This window comes from Staurois parvus, unplaced genomic scaffold, assembly GCF_062004578.1.
Source record: "Staurois parvus isolate SC_StPar_1 unplaced genomic scaffold, SC_StPar_1.0 ptg000694l, whole genome shotgun sequence".
Lineage (NCBI taxonomy): Eukaryota > Metazoa > Chordata > Amphibia > Anura > Ranidae > Staurois > Staurois parvus.
Window position 1 is genome coordinate 816,552 of NW_028318490.1, and position 18,938 is coordinate 835,489.

The 18,938-nt window shown below is 41.4% G+C and overlaps 2 protein-coding genes across 5 annotated transcripts in view; one reads left to right on the forward strand and one right to left on the reverse strand.

Annotated features, from left to right (window-relative positions):
* The window catches only part of MACROD1 (mono-ADP ribosylhydrolase 1), a 1,131,067-nt gene that overhangs the window by 757,839 nt on the left and 354,290 nt on the right, over positions 1-18,938 (forward strand). The gene's annotated exons all lie outside the window — the stretch shown is intronic.
* The window catches only part of FLRT1 (fibronectin leucine rich transmembrane protein 1), a 305,821-nt gene that overhangs the window by 133,573 nt on the left and 153,310 nt on the right, over positions 1-18,938 (reverse strand). The window contains exons 1-2 of one of the 2 annotated variants that reach the window (XM_089652780.1): positions 12,992-13,235; positions 10,050-10,731 (exon numbers count right to left, since the gene is read on the reverse strand). The gene's annotated coding sequence lies outside the window, so the exon portion shown is untranslated. Of the gene's footprint in view, positions 1-10,049; positions 10,732-12,991; positions 13,236-18,938 lie in introns of those variants that run through there. The other variant, XM_089652779.1, reaches the window with a different exon arrangement.

Genomic DNA, 18,938 nt, shown 5'->3' on the forward strand with positions numbered 1-18,938 from the left:
AAATAAATAAATAAAACACAAACCCAAAACCTCCATATATGATATCCTAGACCCATAGTTAATTCAGAGGAAGGCAAAAAAAACTCCAATAAACCATGATCCAATTTGCTCCAGTGGGGGAAAAACTCCTTACTTATCCCCAAAAAGGCAATCGGATATTCCCTGGATCAACTACCCCTGAGTTATTACCTCAGAAAATTAGTATCTAGTTATTTTGTGCATTTGGGAATGCATCCAGCTCTTTTTTAAAATAAAACAGTCTACTGAGCTGGCCAGAACTAGTTTTTGATGGAGTCTATTCCACATTTTCACAGCTCTTATTGTGAAGAAGCCTTTCTATATGTAAAGGTTAATTCTCTTTTCCTCCAGAAGTAGATGTAGTTACAGCATGCTTGTTCTGAGAATGTGATTCAAAATTAAAGCCAAACACCACCAGAAAACAATCATTTCCAAGAGAGGTCAACAGTGGCAGCTGCCATATTTTTCTCAAGAGAGAGTCCCTTTAACAATTTTAACTCAATTTCCAAATGGCAGTTACATGCATATTTGTAGTAAAACTGTACTTCGGTAATGAAAAATACATTTTTACTACTGCTGTACTTTGATTATAGAAGTGATCACTTGATGCTGCTGCTGTATAGTGTTTGATGCCCGTAAACCAGCAACTTTTTCCCTTTAATTTTGGACTTTCTAACAAATACTGACACAGAAATTTAGAAAAAAATATAAATTATTTAAAAATGATGCAAATAATAAGAAAATGTTGAAAACATTAATATTTTTGCTGCATCTTAAACCTATTAGATTGGCACACGGCACAACCTGGTATACTGTGGGGGAGACTTACTAAAACAGGTGCACCCATCATCTGGTGTAGCTGTGCATAGTAACCAATCAGATCCTAACTTCAGCTTGTTCAATTAGGTTTTGACAATAAAATCTAGAAGCTGATTGGTTACTATGCACAGCTGCCCCGATGCACCAGTTTTAGTAAATCTCCCCCTATGGTGTCCGTTTATGACACAGAGAATAGCTGCGATTCAACGGATCTCAGCTATTCTCTGGTCATTCACAGTTTATGACACTCAGGAGATCATGTCAGCCCTTCGCTGGAGATTTGTGTTCTCCCTCCAGATTCTCCAGCCCAGAGCTGGAGAATCAGAGGGACCGCAAACTAAGCAGCAATAATTTACCTCTGTTTAGTAAACTGATCTTTTACTGTAATCTCGCGAGATTATAGTAAAATCAGCCGTTTTCCAGAGTTTGTAGACCGTTCTCCAGCGTTTGGAGACCGTTCTCCCTTCGTTCGGAGAACTGCTTCATAAACTGCATTCACATGAGAACTGTGTTCTCCGAGAATGCCGGAGAACTGAGCAGCGATCTATTACCGCTGGTTCATAAACGGACACCTATATGTGAGAGTACAAATAGAGTAAAATCATTTCTCATCAGTTATGCAGGGCAGTCGGTGGCATTTGAATTGAGCCCTAGTAACTAGGTGAAGTAAGAACTGTGTGAGTTGCGTAGTAGTTGTGCAAAGGGAATGTGAATTCCCCATTGGGAATTTATCAATAGATACAGTAGAAAATATGCATATTGTGTATTAGGTCGAATGTGAACTAGGCTGCAGGTGCTAAGTGAATGATTTGAAATATAGGCAAAAGTATTTGTATGTTACATATGTCTTGTCCCTTTACTGTTCATGTTTACTAGCTGGAATATTAATTACATTTCCATTAAAATTAAAGCACCGGAAAGAAGAGGTTTGTAGGGACTATATATTTTATATATAGCTGTTTGCAAAAAAATACCTTAAAGCAGAACTCCATGTAAATTAGTTTTTTCTCCCAAGCAGTGGGGCAGTACCTGCACTGCATTGGTTAACTGCTTGTTTTGTCCAGGGACACACAGGAAGGCTATACTTACTTGATCCTTCGATCCTCCGGAAAACTGCACTCCCCCATGTCCAGCGGTGGACTGTTCCTGCCATTACTCACGTCCAGAGCTGTCTATGGCCGTGATGACATCAGGAACAGTCCATTCACAAGATCACAAGTGGCAGGGACTGGTCATGCACTGAGAGAATCGGCAAATTAGGTAAGTATATCTCTGGCCAACAACAAGCAGTTAACCCATGCAGTGCAGGCACAGCCCCACTGCACGGGAGAAAAAAAATTCTGGAATTCTTCTTTAACACCAGCCTTACCTTCAGACTTGCACATATGTACAGGCTCCTCTCCTAACAGTGCTAAGTATGATTTTACTGCACACACACAACTCCTTAAATGTACCAGATCACTGATTGCATCAGGGCTGGGGGCTCTAAGGGGAGTAATGAGTCAGGGTGCTGTGATGTTTTCAAGAAGCTAATGTACAGTACCCTACCAGCAGCCATCATCTGGTTTTATTGCATAGAGATGTGCAGAGACACAGTGATGACATCACTTGATGTTAAGGTGGAGTTCCAGCCGTTTCAGTGTTTATTAAAAGTCAGCAGCTACAAAAACTGTAGCTGCTGACTTTTAATAAACACACATTTACCTGTCCCAGAGTCCAGCGATGTTCTCACCCGCGCCGTCCCTTCTCTCCTTCTTTCCTCCACGGCGCCAGCATCTCAACTGTGGGCACCAGGCTGTGACAGCTTGCGGCTTCACAGCCTGGTGCCCACTGCGCATGCGCGAGTTGCTCTGCGCCTCCTAATTGGTCCAGCAGTCTCCATGGACCTGTGAATATTCCCAGGAGCCTGTGGGCGGGAGGAGGGGGCCAAACTTTGCCACGGCGAACTGAGCCGGAAGTGGGAGTGGGTACCTGTCAAAACCAGGAACCCGCTCCCCCCCAAAAGGTGCTAAATATGGCAGTGGAGGAGGGGTGTAGGTAAATAAGTGCAGCGTCCGCTTTTGAGTGGAACTCCGCTTTGAATAAGGTATGTCATGAAACTTGAAAGGATAAAAGTCATTAGCATGTTGATAAGAAGGGGGTAGGAAGGAACCAGGGGGAAGGACAATATGAGCAGTTTAAAATTCAGTTCCATTACATCAAAACACAGCAAAAAAAACCAAACACTGCATACCTGAGTGCTTTCATCCTAACAGAATCATAGGTGATCCGTGAAACGACAAAACCTATCACCGTATAGAAAAGACAAATCGGCATGTGTGCAGTTGTCTTGTCGTAATCTCTCCCTTCGGCCAATTCATCACACAAAACTCTCCCTTTGGCTACCACCTGCACAATATTTACCTATGTAGAAGAACAAAGCAAACTCCCCAGTAAATCATAACTTCTGTAAACTTCACTGCAATCCCCCATATACCCCAGGCAGCTCCGATCTATTCATATCCTAGACTTACACCAGATGCTCCACAACCGCCATATGTCTCTCTATATTGATTAAATAACTCGGAAGAAATGCTCCTCAAAATGCACATAAAACTTAATTTATGCTATTTATGCTCAAACTTGAGAATGGGACTAATAAACACTGATATGTTGTTTTGTTAATAAGAAGCTGAAGTGACTAACAAGACAGGGCTACACACAAACCCAACCTTGCACTATGGGATATAGACAAGTCCTCAACAGGCATCTTAGAACAGCATTAAGGCTAGGTTCACACTCATGCGGTGCGGTACATCGCATGTGATTCGCATAGGATCCGCACCAAATACCTGCGCAAATCACATGCGAATTGTGTGCAGTGCAATTTGATGATGATGGGGGAAGCTCTGGAGAAGTCCTGGAGACGAGCATGGGAGGAGGAAGATAAGGGAGCTGGAGAGCAGGAGGTCGTGTGAGGAGCGTAGAGTACGGCTTGGGTGATATTTGGAGACAAGATTGGTGATGTAATTTGGGGCAGAGTTATAAATGGCTTTATATGTCATTGTTAACGTTTTTAATTTTATCCGTTGGGCAATGGGAAGCCAGTGGAGGGATTGGCAGAGAGGGGTGGCAGATACAGAACGGTTAGTAAGGTGGATGAGTCTGGCAGCAGCATTCATGATAGACTGAAGAAGAGGGGATAGCCTGCAATGAGGTAGACCAATGAGGGAGTTACTCTAGTCAAGGCGAGAGATAACAAGGGAGTGAATAAGTTGCTTAGTAGTTTCCGAGGTAAAGAGCGGCCGTATCTTGGAGATGTTGCGGAGGTATTCTTAGTCTGCATCCATGTGTGGCTGCACATGCATGTTACACACATGTACACATTTAGTTATGCTGGTGTGTTTAATGAGACGTCTCACTTACATTGATTACATGGACTGGCGGTTAATACTTTGTGTCTCTCTGATTCCAAACTCTGCCTTCCACATGGGATTAACTGGCCCATTGAATGTTTTAAATGTGTTTTAATTACCCGTTGTATATTAACACCCCCCAATCCTGGCCACCCATGCCTCTACAATTAATCCCAATAGTGGTGAAATGCATCAGTAGTCGTGGTCACAGGTAGGGACCAGCTAGGAGTCCAGAAGGTCTGATTAACATAACTGTGGTGGGATGTCATTGTCATCATCATATGTTTACTGCAGTTTGCTGAATGTGTGTGTGTTGGGGGTCTTTCCTGAAACTGGCACCAGGCCACTGCAGATCGGAGAAGCATACAAGAGCTTTGAGTGAAGTTTATTTCAAGATTTTTCAACCTGTACTTTTCTTGATTAGGCAGAGGAATAGGTCCTTTTGATAGCAGGTTCCACAAGCAGCCTGTACTTACTTGTGCAATGCTCCCCCTCTAACCCAACATGAAGCCCCTTCATGTTCCTGTGCATGTTTTTACTTTCATGGCCTGCTCAGGCTATACAGGATATACTATCTCATTCCCTCAGGACAGCACCCACAATTGGCAATTGACCACTTATGCACTGTGGGGAGCAAAGATGATTGTCATGAGTACCCCCATAGCTACAATTACTGGACTTTAGGCCCTGATGGCAGGGGAGCACAGGCAAGTAAGTATAATGCCTTGTGGTTTCTCTATTATTCTATTTTGCTAAGTCCAGACAAAGGAAAAGTTCACACTGAGTATTCATATTAATCCTAGATGAAAATATATAAGCTTTTCTTTTTTACATGTGTGCTCATTTCTAAAATGTATGCATTGTGTAATCACTAAGACCTATCCAGTTACAAACAAAAGGAAAAGAAAAAAAGGTGGAAGAAAGCTAGACATGTGCATGCCGGAAAGTTTAGTTGTTCAATTTTGGATGCATTGGCTCATTGAAGAACTTCATTCCCTCATATTCGTTATGTTGAACCAGTTTGTTTTCGGCATTTGTTTCGTATTTTCAGAATTCGTTTTGTATCCTCATTGGTCCAGGTGGATTTGAAAAATGGTGCAATGTTTTTCAGAAGATTACTAGATATTAGTTTTCAGTTTCAATACTTTGGGTGGATTCTTATTCATATATGGAAACCATTCAATATTTTCAGACGCAACATAATAATTAATGCAAATTCGGTGGCCCCAAATTTTTCAAACCTAAGATTTACTGTGGAACTGAACTTTTTTTATCAAAGTTTTTAAAAAACAAAACCATCTAAACAAAACTCATCTCATAATATTACAGCAACACTAGTTACAATATAAAGCACCTACTCTTTGATTCACTGGTGCGAATGAGGTACAATATTGAGATATAATATATGCGGACTAATCTACGCAACTACGGACTACGCTAAATACAAGCTATCTTCTTTTTTACTTTTCACTACAGAACATTTTACACTGTGTTTCGCTGATCTGTTTCAACCTTTATGTCTAAACCTTTATGGAAGGCAAGTGGCAAATCAACTAGCAGTTACATAACAGCCATTGAACTGACCAAAGTATCCTCCTTTCCTGCCTATCAAGATCAGAAAATTAATAGGTCCATAACACTATATATTGAGTGTTTTTGAGGTAGAATGTCTTTTTTTGTATTATTTTATATTATCCACGAATATGTTGGACCGTAACCATAGGTTTGTGACAAGTAAATGTGAATGATGGCATCACAAAGAGATTATTTATTCTAAATGGCAAATCTTAAGGGAATCAAAAGGTGGACCTGTTTTTTATTATGTGGGAATAATTCATATTAATTGTTAAACTGGGTCATTAGCCCCTAATAATTTTTTTTTATCAAAGTTTTTAAAAAACATAAAACCATCATTGCACATAATATCATTGTAGACCTACATCCTTGTTTCTTTGTGTATTCTGAAAGCATTTTAATGACTGCATTATATACACAGAATAGAATACACAGTATTTTACATATACATTTACTTGTGTTCACAAACACTGCTGTATTGGTTTTAAATGATAGGCTTTCATACATTAACACAGGTAAATATGCAGAACAAAAGGAACCACTAAAGAGCAGAAAACATCCTAATAACCTCTCTGTGTAGATGTGTATTATGGTGCTTGGACCATTTAAAAATACACAGTCCTAGCACTTCTATGGCAGTTTTGTACCACTGGTTGGGAACAGATGTTTTAGGACAACAATCTAATCAGTTTTATTTTCCATTTAATTTGCATAAGACATGAAAGGGCATGAAATGTCAATGAAGTTGGCTAGAGAAGTAGTTGGATCTGCTCAGTAGAATGACTCATAATTTGGGGTCCCTAGTTGGTTTGGATAAAAGGGTTATGAGGGCCTCTTGCACGGAAAGTGATAAAGGACCAGAATTCAAACTTTATAGTGAATAGGGATGCCAATATGGGGGCCTTATAACTCTATATGAAATGTATAGAATTCTCAGTAGAATGGCTAGGATGACCATTGATTTGTACAGAGATATTTGTGATTATGGGCTTCTGTAGCCATCTTGGTGGTCCTCATGTGATGCTGTATTTTACCCGGCAGAGAATGCAAAATGGAAGAACATTAATTTCACATTGTATAATGGAATGTATAAACCTGTGGCCTTTAGATATTATTTTGTAATTAACAATATACCTGCAAGCACTTTTGGCACTTGGCAGAGGACATTCTTGGGATGAATGCCTAAATGTTGGCATGGTACCTTTTTCCAATGGTGTCAGTAGCCATATAATGTAGGCCCCACATATTTATTACAAGTATTTATATAGCACCATCAATTTACACAGCGCTTTACAAAGATCCCTAACCCTCAAAGAGCTTACAATCTAAGGTACCTAACTCACATTCATACATACACACACTAAGACCAATTTAGGCAGGAGTCAATTACCCTACCAGCATGTCTTTGGAATGTGGGAGCAAACTCACGCAGGCACAGGGAGAACATGCAAACTCTAGGCAGTGCTGTGGTTGGGATTTTAACAAATGGCCCTAATGCTGCTAGGCAGGAGTGCTAACCACATAGCTATTGCGCTGCCTGCAAGCACATATTTTCATAATAAACAAACGAAACCAGTGCTCAAATCTTCACGCAGACTAGGATTACTGTAATTGTCATTTGTTGAGGTGCAGCCCTTAGAAGATCGGGAAATCTTGATACTGGTGAACAAAAGCAAAACAGAAGAAGGGACTACGTCTCCCGAAACGCATTAACCTACCTCACCAAGGGTCTACCGTCACTTTGGACCATCATTACAGACTCTGTTTTTATCCCCCTTTGGTTTGTGAGTATGCATTTTTATGCTTTTAAATAAATTTGTGTTTCACCACGGTAATGCACGAAGAGAGTGCACCCTGTTTTGCTTTTGTTCATATATTTTCTTACTTCATATTTTCTAGAGCTGGTCTTGAGTCCTTGTGCTATAGCCATATACACCACCCTTATTTACATCTTCAAGGAAAACATAAATGTTTATTTTTTAGAAAGATCTAAGATCTCGCCCTGAAATACTGGGAATCAGGCCAAGAAGGTGATTAAACAAGCATTATCCATTCTATGTAATATTTTACGTTGTTATATGTTTTTTTTTTCTATGTTATATATAGTTTTATCTGTTTTCACATTTTTACTTTTTTTAATGTTCTTGGTTAGTCAGTGTTGATTATGCTGTAAAATGATATATAAAACAAAACTACATGGGTGATTTTATCCTCAAGCTTCCAAGAGACTTAACTTCTTGGCAATCTTTTCATTAGCAGTTTGTATTTCTTGAGATGTTAAAGCAGAACTCCATTTTGGAAAACATACTCTTCCTCCCAGCACCCTCCTTATGCATCTGGGTTTTTTTTTAATTCCCGTTATACATACCTTTATTCTTAATGTGTTCTGGCAGGTCATGTGATATCCTACAGTCCTTTTCCTCTTCTCCCTGGGTCAGGAGTGGGCAGTTGGCAATATTGTTCAGGGCTGTGGCCATGTTATAACGTCAGCACCATTTTCTGCAATATCATATTGTGAATCCAGGCTAACCTGGTGACCCACAAGGGACATTATAATGACAACCTGGGCTCACAGGATGTGGGTTGAATGATACAAGTCATTTTAATCCAGAAGAAGATTGGTGGCGAAGTGGAATTTATATGAGAGGCTGTGTTGGAGACAAGGGAGAGTTGTATTTTTTTTAATACGTGGATGTTGATTTACTAAAACTGGAGTGTGCAATATCTGGTGCAGCCGTGCATGGTAGCCAATCAGGTTCTAACATCAGCTTGTTCAATTAAGTTTTGTCAAAAAACATGGAAGCTAATTGGTTTCTATGAAGAGCTGCATCAGATTTTGCACAGTTTTAGTAAGTCATATTTTTTTTTTATTACAGGTTCCCTATCACTACAACACATTGTATTTTTTGCAGTCTTTTATGTATAATAGTATATAATATGACCTTTTAAACACACAGAAACTAATTTTGAAACACAACTTGTCTGCTGGCATTCGGAAACCTTTTCCAGCATGATGATTGCCAACAGATCAGAACGGCCTTAGGCCCTAGGAGAGTTGTCATGTCACTTTGTGGTTATCTGTGTCTACTTTCCCCAAGGCGGATCCCCTCCTTTCCAACACGCACACCTGACAGATGGACATGGCTAGATTACCATGGATTAATGAGCCAGTGCACACTAGAGACATGTTTTATGTCATCCTAACATGTTTAGTTTTGATCACAGCCTGGAACGCAGCCCTTGTGGTGTGTGCAGCTTGACTGTAGCCTAACATTTTATAATGATCATCTGACTCCCATTTACACTTAATTATATCCCCCTTGCTGATGATACTTCTAGATTGTAATTATACATCAGTAGAATGATTTTGGTCTTAACTGTTGCGTTACTGTACTTGGGCAGGTAGATGATAGTTTGTAAAAAATCACATTGGAGATGTAATATGACATTATTAGGTAAAATCCCATTATGTGCAATGGTAAGACACATAAAAACAAACATCCTTGGAAATGTAAAACAGAGGAGAATGCCTGCAGGATTTAAGAGGGCCCATTATGTTTTTGTCCCATTCTCCACCGCCTTTTCCTACAGTTAGACAAAAGAAAGCTTCGGCAATTGTTCAAATCTCTCTTATGTACCGCATCTAGACAAAGACTAAGGAAACAGCTAACAGTGTGGGTTATAAACCATCAGTTTCTCAAGGTTCATACAGTGCGAGGTACATCTATGCCAGATAAGAGTTATACGTAACCAAGTGATTCCTTGATTTAATCAATCTTGTATGAATCTCTATGAAGTATGTGCTTTTATATGTTTATTAGATTCTTTTGTTGCATTATTTACAGTGACATTTTTGTTTCTTCACTCCCTGTTGGATAAATTATCATGTCCTTCTGTTTACAAATCACTAATTATTTTAAAATATTTATTTTTCTATGTAGTTTTTTTTTTTTTTTTGCTGAACAAGATTTTATCTTTTGTTTAAGCCTGTATTGAGCTTTTGCACCCTCCTTTATGTAACAGTCAAGCTGATTTTTTTTTTTGGCAGAGGACCTCTTTGTAAGGCAGTATTACCAATGAAAAACTGAATAAAGAAAATATCAATAAAATGTCAATTTCACCCAAGATGGATCAAATGAAATTGCTACTACTTCTAGGAGCACTACAACTTTCAGGGTGAAACACAACTGGCAGAAAAAAAACACATAGGCATTCTTTACAACACTGTCTACTTGTGCATACCTCTTTTTTTAGAAAACGGAAGGCATATGTTTCCTCCTGTTGTCTATAGTAGATTCTCCATGACACGTTCCTGGTATTTATAAATCCAACACAGCATGGTCATAGGAAGCATCCAATCCACACAGAGAACCTTTTCTTCCACCTTGCAGGGCTTATTCCAAAGTCTAGCTCAATAGACCAAATTCATGCATCTCTTCCTCTTTCTTTTTTTTTTCCTTTTCTGTAGAAAAAAAAAATATTTTTTTCTACCCCCTCCTATTCCTCTTCTTTATAGTAATGAGTGATCCTCCTTCATGGCAGACACAGGCAGAGGGGGGCTGTGGGTATGGAATAAGTGCGTTGTTGCGTGACCGTAGCAGAGAGAGTATCTAGGGACCTTTCATCAGAAGGTTTTCATGGACATGGAGTGGAGGGCTTGATTTTTCTCTTCGGAGAAAAGGGGTGGCATGAAAAACTTCCTAACCCCGCAAGCAACCACCAGCCATGCCACTTGAGAGCATGAAGTGCCTAGACTTTGATGTTGCTGGATAAACTGAAGAGAAATGATGCCTGGAAGAGCAAGTAGGGAAGACTGTACACTCCACTTAGGTCCTCATTTTATAATTTTGTATAAAAGCACATGGTACCATTACCATTTCTCCATCCGCAGCTTTTTCCGTCAGTGTGTAAGTTCTTCTAATACCTGTTGTAAAGGAAAAGGAGAAAAATATCTTTAATAAAGGAAAGCAATCATGTGTAGAGTAACCTTTGTACAAGTGCTAATAAGATGTTTACAGAAAGGAGGTAGTTTGCTGTACTATTCTTGCATCTGCTAATTACGCATTTCTCTATCAATGAGTCAAGGCTGAAAGTCCTATTACCTTGGAAAATATTGCTTAGGATGGTTGTGTTTTGTCTGGCACTAAGCAAACCTCTCAGTAATCAGTGACAACTTGATGCGCCGACATTTGAGAAGGAGCTTCTGCTAATAAGGCGTTATTGTGGCACATTAGTACAGTCTCCTCACTGGTATGTTAATATAACACACAAAAAGTGCATTTCTTCTAATCATCACCTCACTCGTTCAATTTGTTTACTGTTCAGACAGCTTAGGGGGCCCACAGGAGAGCTACTGGTTCTGGTTCTGACCTTTTCACCTGACACGCATTTCCAGAGGACCACACGCATCAGGCGAGCCCCCAGTTTAAAGGCAAAGCACCAGTTTATCTATACAGTATCATTAATGAGGAATGAAATATTACCCAAAAAATTCCTGGAAGTCAGATCAAGGTTCCAGTGCAGTCATACGGCCTCTATATTATTATTTATTTATTTCAGGTTCTTATATAGCGCCATCATTTTACGCAGCGCTTTACATATATATTGTACATTCACATCCATCCCTAACCCTCAAGGGGTGTACAATCTAAGGTCCCTAACTCACATCCATACACACACATACCAGGGACAATTTAGACAGGATCAAATTAACGTACCAGCATGTCTTTTGGGTGTGAGAGGAAACCGGAGTACCCGGAGGAAACCCACGCAGGCACAGGGAGAACATTCAAACTCCAGGCAGGAGGTGCCATGGCTGGGATTTGAACCATTGACCCTAGTACTGCCAGGCGGAAGTGCTAACCATTTAGCCACTGTGCTGCCCCATATTGTTTTGGTATGTAAAGGTACCAGATTTTTCTTTTTACGCCCTGAAAATACTGTCTATACCTAGTCTTTCTTATAAATACAATAAGCCCTTCTCACATTTATGTATTCCACACATCGCTTCAATGCAAGGTAGCTGTACTGAGCATAGTTGGATGAGCATACGGTAGAGCGCAAGATGTTTGGGATTTTTGTTAGAGTTGAGTTTTCAGTTTAGTTATTTTTAGTGATCATTTTCTCACAATAAAGCACAACATCATACGCACACATATACCAGGCATGAATTGAGAACTGTGGCAGCTATAACAGAGCCTGAAGGCGTACACACAATCTAAAAGCAGGCCGAGGAACGAGTGAAAGAGGGAGGGAGTGAGAGAAAAGAAGTGAGAACAGACAGTGCTGTCTGCGCACTGTGAACCCAAGTAGCGTCTTTGGCTAATTAAACGTCTTTGTAATAATGAGTACAATTGTCAGATGAACCGGAATATAAGTATATGAGCTCCTAATGTGTTAACAAAAGGTGGAGAAAAAGGAAGGATAACAAGAGAGGCTCCTTCTTTTACTTGTTAAGCTTTGCGGGTTTCTTAATGAGGTGAGAGGCGGGCAAATGAGACGTGAGGAGACATCAAAAAAGACAAAAAAATTGGGAATATGTCCCTTCAGATGAAGAGGAAACCTAACTAGACAGTGACCACATGTAAGATAATGCAAGTGTTTGGTACTACATGTTTGGTACTGAGCAGTTGCCTAGTATTTGTGGTTCTTAGAGCTAAAGGGAGAAGGGCAGAGGGTACAGTAGGCTGAGGTCCATCAAAGTGGTCATCTGAAGAAGCAGAAAGAAGGAGGCGTCAAACGAATTTTAGAGCAAGTTCTAGGAGTGAATAAAAAAGACTGTTGCAAAATGAAAAATGAATATTTTCAGGAGACAGTGTGATGCAACAGGAGATACATAGAAAATACCGAGAAATGCTCAGAGAAGTTCTGTAGGAAACAGATATGGCAACATGACAGTGGCTCTCTACATGGCACAAGACAGTATTATGTAATGCTCCGTACTCTAACAAAAGCTTATTTTACATGCATACAAACTATGTATTGTTAAAGGGTTGATAGGATGTGTTCAGACACAGCTGTGCAAGCAATTTCATTGAGCAGTTTTATGGAGCAATAAGAGTTATTAGTAATAGGTACATGATGAATAGTAATATACCATTACAGCAAAAAATCACTTCCGAAAACCGTCAGATGGGAAATGATGCAGACAGAGAGATGAGGAGAGAAGAAGGCATCTTTCTCACCATTGCTATACATTGCAGTACGAGACCCTTGTAGACAGGAGATGTTCATATATACAGCAGATAAAAAAAGCTTTCTTCCACGGTCCAACTGTCTCTCGGAAATAGCCCCCCTCCATTTATACACCCCAGCTGAAACAGTGGCAGCACACCGTAGCCTGACCCTCGTAAGGGCAACCTCTCAGGATAGTGTATAAAGATTGTATTGAATATCAGGGCATGTGTGTGAAATGCATTAGAGCAAAAGCACAGAGAGAGGGAGGAGGAAAGAGCCAGAGAACAGGAGGAGGAGAGAAAGAGGGAGGGAGAAGAAGCGAGCAGAGAGGAATATACAGAGAGCCAGCACAGCACAGAAAATGGATGGACTCTATAACGGGAAATACAAGAATATAGGAAAAAGCACAGCAAAGGATAAGCACATAATGAAAATATAATATTTAATTGATGATAAGTAATAGTATGTGCTTCTGTATCAAGAAGACCATAAAAAATCTGCTAACAATTTCTACATCTCAGATCTTATGTTAAAAGTCAATCACTCACATGCATTTTGGGCAACATTTGCACTACAGTTCTTGATGACAATTTGAGGTATACAGAAAATTAAGGGTGAATGGGAAATATCTGTGTGCTTGCTGCATCAATGCAAATACTGCATTTAAATGCCAGTTCATACAAGAGTATTGCAAGTTCTCAGATCTGTACAAACTAAGATTTAAGGTTGTGGTTTTGGATTTATTACCATGCTTGATCCGATAACTATTTTTAGGTAATCGTGATTGGGAAAGCTGTATAAAATGAACACCTGCTGCTTATATCCAGTGAAGATATGTTCCTTTGGTAATATCCTGCTTTTACTGGTGCTGTATGGTTGGACATTGTAGCATTCCTTGCTGTAGTCATTTAAGGCACATCCTGCATCCATCAGCCTCCATTCACAAAAATGGGCCTAAACAGTTTGATTTTTACTGCTTATATTTTCCTGTTTGCACTAAAGACAACGTTGATAATGATGATGATGATAATGATGATGATGATGATAATGATGATGATCAACCAGATTTCTGCTCAACAATGTCACATAAGTGGTGGCCATTGATTACTGCACTGGGTATAGTCCTCTTTGCAATATAACAGAGAACTGCGTTGCACAGACTCTCCCAGTGAGACGTTACTGTTTTTCACAAATTATTTTATTACATTACATTATTATTTATTATAAAGTTATACTACTGTATAGACAGTCCAACTTTTAATCAGCGTCTCCGTATTCTAAACACCCAGTAGTGTCGATATCTTCTTAATGAATATTCTTCCTCCACAGGTGATAAAAATCCACTTCCTCCACTTAATGCCTTCAAAGAAATATAAATCACAGAGTGCATTATCTACAACGCATGGTATCCAACACACAAAAACGCACAAAAATAGTGCTAATACGTGCAAAAATCTCTCCACTGTGTGTGCACCAGGGGCGGACTGACCATTTGGAATCTCAGGCACTGCCCAAGGGCCCGGGGTTAGTAGGGGGCCCCATGAGATGCCCCTGGTACCTTTTTTATAGGCTTTTATGAGTTTGGGCAAGGACACAGGGGCCCCATGATCCCCTATTGCCCGGGGGCCCCATGAGTTGTCAGTCCGCCCCTGGTGTGCACCTTTAACCATCCGTCATCCTTACTCTTACCCTCTCAAAAATTTGAAAAGCTTTCACGTAAGAGTAAGGATGACAGATGGTTAAAGGTGCACACCAGGGGCGGACTGACAACTCATGGGGCCCCCGGGCAATAGGGGATCATGGGGCCCCTGTGTCCTTGCCCAAACTCAAAAAAGCCTATAAAAGAGGTACAGGGGCATCTCATGGGGCCCCCTACTGACCCCGGGCCCTTGGGCAGTGCCTGAGATTCCAAATGGTCAGTCCGCCCCTGGTGCACACACGGTGGAGTGATTTTTGTACGTATTAGCACTATTTTTGTAAGTGCGTTTTTGTGTGTTGGATACCATGCGTTGTAGATAATGCACTATATGCGATTTATATTTCTTTGAGGGCATTAAGTGGAGGAAGAGGATTTTTATCACTTGTGGAGGAAGAATATTGATTAAGAAGATATCGACACTACTGGGTATTTAGAATACGGAAACGCTGATTAACCCCCCTGGCGGTATTCCCGAGTGTAGCTCGGGGTTAACTTTCAGTACCAAAAGCAGTAACCCTGAGCTACACTCGAGATTACCCTGCACCGTTGCTCAGGGATTCCCTCCAGCACTTATCTTGTCCTTCGCTCCTGCGTTGTGCCCCCTGCAGCATCCCTGGCCATCTCCTCCAGCCGATGCCGGCATCTGTCTTCCGGGTTCCGTTCCCTGTGAGCGTTGGATCGTATGGGACGGAACCGGCGGTAAATTCAAAAATGTATTCAAAAAATAATCCAGTACATCAGAAAAGCTCATATACGCCGAGGGGAAGATTTAATAAAACTGGAGAGTGCAAAATCTGGTGCAGCTCTGCATAGAAACCAATCAGCTTCCAGGTTTTATTGCCAAAGTGAACAAGATGAAGTTAGAAGCTGATTGGCTACCATGCACAGCTTACCAGATTCCGAGTGCACCAGTTTTCCACTTACTGTTGTTTCTATTCATGTTTTGCATATTGTGTTAACTGATATGCAAGGGACGTTCTGGTAAAAAAAAAGACTTCATGCTATCCAATAAACACAGAATTTTATGTACTGTGTTCAGGCAAAAGATTTATAATTCTGTTTAGCCAATTTTGTGATTTTACGCACCTCTCCCACACTGCACAGCCAGAGAGGTGACACCACTATTTCTTTTTTCAGCTTTGCTGCTTTCTGTGCCACCTGCCTGCTTGCTGGGCAATGACAGCCATGTGATGATGCTGAATGCATTGCCCAGAGATCAGGCCACAAGCAGGGCTAAGAAATGTATCAATAACATTACTAACTGAACAGCATTACAATTTCTTTAGTAGGCAAAACAGATCACATATAATATATGTATATCAACTGTATTTAGCTGTTTGCCTAGAGTTTCACTTTAATGCCTCATTCACATGGCAGCTAAGGCCCATACACCATGAATGGGCCGGTTCTTTATGTGGCGGGAGCCACCAAGTGCTGGCAGCCTGTGTAAGTCTATGAATACGCAGCAGCTTCATGGACACAGGCACTCTTCCTAAGGAGTGTAGGTGTGGGTAAGTGGCCCCAAACGCAGACTGCGTGCATTTGGGGCCACGCACCCGTGTCAAATAAGAATGGCTGTGGCCATGCAGCCATTGCGATCCCATACACTTAGGCCCTTTTCACATGAAGGAAAAAACTAACAGGCAGACCTGTTCAGACGGTCAATTCACCCCTACGGCCTGGCAGGTGTAAATGGACTTGTTTCCAATTATGCACACCTACCTCCAGTCCAATTCGGTCCACTAAAAAAAAAAGGGAAGGGGATCCATCCTCCTCCATCTGATTGGATCAGAGGGTAGTTGGGTGTAAACAGACAGCTGACTCCATTTACTTCTAGCCACCCGGGTGGGGGGGCCCTGCTCGTGTCCGCTCTGCATAAACTAAGCAGACATGAACCTGTCATCCACCCACTCTGCTTTGACCAGCAGGGGATCAGTGGGCAGATTCCCTGCTGACCTCAACACCCGTCCACCCGTGTGAAAGGGCCCTTACACAGGCTGCCTGCACGCAGCACCGGGCATCTCCAAACTCATAAACAAAAGCCCATGGTGCCCACGATGTAGGGGCATCAGCGCCATGTGAATGAGACCTAACTACTCAAATACACAGGCAGGTGACATCATTGTCCAGTATATGACACTCCTTGTATGTGTTCCAAGTGTGTATTTAGCTGTCTACCCGCAGTACCTTTTATAGTAAGTAAAATGCAGAACATCTTATACAAGAATATTTTTTCCATATCAAAAATTGTTAATTAAAATTAATAAAAGATATAATTAATAACAAATTCAGGACATCTTGATTAATTGTATCATGCAAAGTATGCTTTTTCTGCCACATCATGTATGAATGAAGGCGAACACCTTGGGTTAATGAGAGGGTACTACACATATTGTGTATTACAAGGCTTTGCTACCCTTGTATTACTGTGGGAATGGCACAACTGTTGTTGTGTAGCAGTGTGAAACAGATGTCAGTTCTAAAGTGTTGTCAATCATCGCCAGGCTGGCAGCACTGCTGTACTATTGAGGAACTGTGCGAGTTTGGCAGTGCCATTATAGTACTGTATGTTAATGACAGGCAGGCGGTATACTTGGGAAGCAAACATTGCTGGCACTACGAGCGACTTCAGCACTGTATATCTGTCTTTATTATACAGGTCACAGAAAATGCTTCTTAGTTCTATTACCCATTTATTATTTGAGTCGCAGGAGCTGATTTACTAATGTATGAAGGGAAGAGAACCTGTGTTTACTTTAAAAATCCAGTCATCAGTAGGAAAAAGCTACTCCATCACATGCCATAAAACAATATGGGTGCCTTTTTCAATAGAGGTGATAAATATTAAATCCCCAACATAAAATGAGGACCACTATATAAATTAAAAGTCGCTGGTGAAATTCGTGAACTAAATGTCAGCGGTGTATTCCATAGGGGGTGATTTACTAAAACTGAGTGCATAATCTGGTGCAGCGTTGCATAACATCCAGTCAGCTTCCAGGTTTTATTGCCAAAGCTTAAAGTGGTTGTAAAGGCTCAAAGTTCTCTACCTTAACCACTTGGCAACCGCGCTATAGCCTAATGACGGCTACAGCGCGGTTGTCCAGTTCTGGGAGGGCGACATATGACGTCCTGCCAGAACGCGCACTCCTGCGTGCGCCAGAGTGGTGCACATTTGGTGATCTCCGTGATTGCTGTGTCCTACGGACACAGCTGATCACGTGATGTGGTAAAAGGCCAATCACAACGGCCTTTTAACACATGATCAGCCATGTCCAATGACACAGCAAATCACCGAGTAAATACAGTTCCCGGTCAACGGCTGCACTTTTCTCACATTGTCACAGTGTGAGGAAAGTACTGCCGATAACCAGCAATTGTCAGAGAACAGATAGACACTGATCTTCAGGGCACTGATGATCAGTGACCATCAGTGCTGCCCACCAGTGCCCAGCAGTGCCACTCATCAGTGCCCAGCAGTGCCACCCACTTGTTCCCATCAGTGCCCAGCAGTGCCACCCATCAGTGCCCAGCAGTGCCACCCACCTGTTCCCATCAGTGCCCATCAGTGCCATCCACCTGTTCCCATCAGTGCCCAGCAGTGCCACACACCTGTGCCCATCAGTGCCACCCAGCAGTGCTGCCCAGCAGTGCCACCCATCAGTGCCCAGCAGTTCAGCCCATCAGTGCCACCAGTCAGTGCCGTAAGCCAGTGCCGCCCATCAGTGCCCATCAGTGCTGCCCATCTGTGCCGCCTACCAGTGCCACCTATTACCTGTTTGCAAAATGTTATAATAGAAACAAAGAAAAACTTTTTTTTTCAAATTTTTTGCTCTTTTCTTGTTTATAGTGCAAAAAATAAAACCCCAAGTGGCGATTAAATACCATCAAAAGAAATCTCTATTTGTGTGAAAAAAATGCCAGAAATTTCATATGGGTACAATATTGCATGACCGCGCAATTGTCATTCAAAACGTGACAGCGTGAAAGCTGAAAATTGGCCTGGGCAGGAAGGGGGTATAAGTACCCGGTAGGCAAGTGGTTAATGCATTCTATGCAGCTCCCCCACCTTCCCCATACCTCCACAAGCCCCATCTCGATCCAGCAATGTGCAGGAGAGCAGTAGCTTTTCCAGGTCTCTATCTCTCCTTATTGGCTTCTGCTGCTGTCAATCACATCCAGTAAGCCAATGAGGAGAGAGTGGGGGGTGGGCCAGGCTGTGCTCCGTGTGAGAATGGACACACAAAGCATGGCTC